Source organism: Olea europaea, unplaced genomic scaffold (assembly GCF_002742605.1).
Source record: "Olea europaea var. sylvestris unplaced genomic scaffold, O_europaea_v1 scaffold2571, whole genome shotgun sequence".
Lineage (NCBI taxonomy): Eukaryota > Viridiplantae > Streptophyta > Magnoliopsida > Lamiales > Oleaceae > Olea > Olea europaea.
In genome coordinates, this window is record NW_019244004.1 from 63,658 (window position 1) to 67,442 (window position 3,785).

The window sequence follows — 3,785 nt, forward strand, 5'->3', positions numbered from 1 at the left end:
GAATCTCCTAGTATAGATTTTTCTAGTCTAACATGATGGGAAGAAGAATATAACAATAAAAATCAAGAAAAGACATCACCTTATTGAAATTCTTGAAGTGAGATCTTTAATCTTGGATTGAATCTTCTTGTTCTTCCTTCTTCTTGTTCTTCAAATCCTCCCAAAATAATGTATAATGCGTGATGTATGTTTTTGGACGTCCCTAGGGCTTTTAAAAGACTCCCAAGATTTGTTTCCATAAGAGTTGTAATCAGAAAATTTTCGCAACGATTGGGCTAGGCTGTCGCTCAGGCCAACATTTTCTTCTCGATAATAAGAAAAACATATGGGGTGATCGCCCCATTTTTATAAGCTCAGGCAAAATTTCTTCCATATGTTGCATTTTAGCCCCCCGAAGTTGATTTTTGATTCTTTCAAGCCCTTTCTCTAGTAATTTCAACTCTTTGACTTTCATTTGCATCCAATTGAACCCGCAATATCTTTAATCTTCATTTTGTGATTCGAATCAACTATTGAAATGTTGCAATTTAGTCCTCATACTTTGGATTTTCTTCCTTTTTGGTTCTTTTTCGTTTTTTCTCTTGAATTCCACCACATTCATCAACAAAACATAATTACATAGAATTAAGCCATAATTCAAACTCTTTGATCATAATTAAGTCATGTTTGTGGACTAAATAAGTGTGTAAAAATACACTTATCAAACCCCCTAAACTTGAACTATTGTTTGTCATCATACAAGATAGTGGCTCAATACTAAACAAACATGACTTAATAACCGGCCGTGTCTCGAGATTAGACTAAGCATTTGACTTTAAAAAATTTTGATTAGTGCAAGAATGAAATCAACATTTACCTGTTGATTGCATACCCGACATGCGTGTGTGAAATTATGCTAACATAATTAGTTCATGATGGGGTTAGTCTCGACCCAGAGTGGTCAAATATGTCCTTACTTCGCTCAAGAGATACACAAATCCCCAAACTTATTCTTTTCACTCAATTATCTTGGGGTTGTGTTTTAAAGTTAAGATTTTAGGTAACTGCAGTCTTTACCCTCTCTTAGTTTGGATAGATCTCACTATCACAAATTTATATGTCAACAAATGAAGGCTCTTCCAAATTTGATTGCTTCAACACTTAAGATTAAACTAAGTTACTAAGCTCGCATCAAATGTATAGTTTCTTCAACCAAATGTCCAATGGCCTCTTGATGTTATCATGCCTTTTCTCACTTATTTTTTGATAATTTTTTTTTTGCATCATCTTCTCGTTTGCTTTCTGTATAACCCCTGTAGCGAGTTTTAGGTCGATGACTTTCAAACCAGTTGGCTTTAGGGCATCAAATTTTAAACCCTTGCAGGCTTATTCACTCGAGTTATAAATGCTCGATCAGATGACTTGTTATTCACCTCTTCCCCTCTTGCTTTCTATATGACACATGTAACAAGTTTTGGGCTGATGACTCCCAAATCAATTGGTTTTGGGGCACCAGATTTTGAAATATCCTTACAGACTTACTCGAATCATAAAGACATGGAAAAATGTGTCCTATTCTCACAGTTAATTTATGCCCTTTATTATTTTTCTAGACATTTGACCGCCAAAATCAACCCCCAATATAAGATTTTCACCTAATTTTTATCTCACTGGTCTAGACAATCGACACAATAGAATTCATGTACGGGGCTCTCACTTGTCTCAATGTTTTCATATGATTGCTCAACCATCTCCAAATTGTCATAAGGTGATTTACTATTTGATTTAGTAGAAGGTTATCATTCTTCTCATACTTTATGTTCAAAACCCTAATCACTAACCTAATATGTCGAGCATGAGTGGTGTACATAAAGAATGTCAAGTATTACATCAATAAGTATTGGTTAATCTATTCAACACCATATCCACAATTTGTAATTTATACCAGCCCAATAATCACATCATAGCCAGCAAGGCTATCAAGCCCACACAAGCATGCAAGAATGGAAATACAGAAAACTGAATAAAATGTAAAGAATTTTTGTTTTTTAACACTCATCAAGCACATAATATACGGTCATGAAACATAGATATTGATGAACATAGGCAAAATGATGAAAAGATGTTCGTGTCCCAGATTATGTCACCCACGCCTGATTACACCCAAAGAATAATGCGGTGATTGTAGTACAGCTTTGGGGTGTCGTATCCACAGGGAGATGGAAAAATTCTCAAAAGATCAAATAAACTAGGGTTTTCGTAATTAAATGTGGGAATGATTTGTCACTTGAAATAAAAATTAATTATTAATATGCGAATTAGTGAAGCGTCGGAGTTCCCCCATTGGATTGGATCAATCAACATCAATAATTCATGTATTTTTACTCAATTAGAGGTTTTCTTCCCAACTCTCTAATTGGAAGATTTAACAGTGAAGTCCAATTTTATTCCAATTATGTTTCTAGAATCTAGATTTTCTATAACACATTCGCACATTTTTATTGGGACAAGATCAAAAATCAACCATATACGTCAGGCATAAGGCAGTAATCAATCCGCCAATAAAGTGATATTAAGATTAAAATTCAACAATTATTTCAATCATTCGATAGAAAGAGCATGGCTAGATCTATGAAGGATTTGATAAAAGTTAAAATAATCTCAACAATAAGTAATTTAAATTGAAACTCAACAAATAGTTTAATTTAACAATGGAAAAAGCATGACTGAATCCATGAGAAATTTATTAAAAGTTAAACAAATTTCAATACTAATTCATAACGAGAAAATCCAAATCTAGAAATTATTAAGCAAAAAGAGTTCGAATTACATGAAATTATGACGTGAAATCTCCAAATCCAATGAGTTCCTTCGTTGCTTCACCGAGTTCCTTAGTTTTCCATGGAGTTTCTTGAGCACCAAGATGAAAGAAATAGGTCCGGGGGCGTCTCCCTTCGTTCTGGGTGGTTTTGGGCATTTATATCTCGTGAAAATTAGGTTACCATAAGAGATTCAATCGTATAAGAAAACTGAGATTCGGCCACCAAAAAAACACTATGCGACCGCATGGTCATTGTCATTGCGGTCGCATGGTCATGCACTTTCAGCCTCTTCAATTCTCGGTATAGGTGTATGCGACCGCATAGTAGAAAGGCATGCAGATGTTTTGGTCATATTTCACTTCTTTTGACTCAAATTACACCCAATTGACTCCTAGATTTCTTGAATCATCATTCCATCGCCCGTCTCATGATGGATTGTTTGCAACTTGGTCCCTAAACTTTCACTTTCTTCCATTTTGGTCATTTTTCGTTTTTTTCTTTTGAATTTCAACTTTGCTACCAAGATGCTACCTGACTCAAAGCATAAGTATAATGAGTGCATTTTGGTATCAAATAATAACACGAATGCAATAATTAAGAGGGAAAATTATGATATTTTGCACTCTTATCACATCCCCAACTTGCTTATTGCTAATCCCTAGCAATTTAATGCAAAGTAAAGCAAATGAATGATTGGTCCGTGTTACAAGTGAAATTGTTAAGTTCTAATTCAATAGTAGTTCATTCTCTTTTCAAACTCAACACCACCAGAAACTAACAATGTTATGATCATCAAGATATCAAAAACACTTGCTAAATGTGTAAGTGTGTGTCAAGCCATAGCTATCTTACCGCCAACCCTAACACATGCAACATCGAGTGTATCTCTAGCTAAAGGTCTAGCCCCATAACTCACGGATATTAAAGTGTTTAGTGCGGGATTTCTCTCTATGGAGCTGGGAAAGATGCACACTCAGAACATGG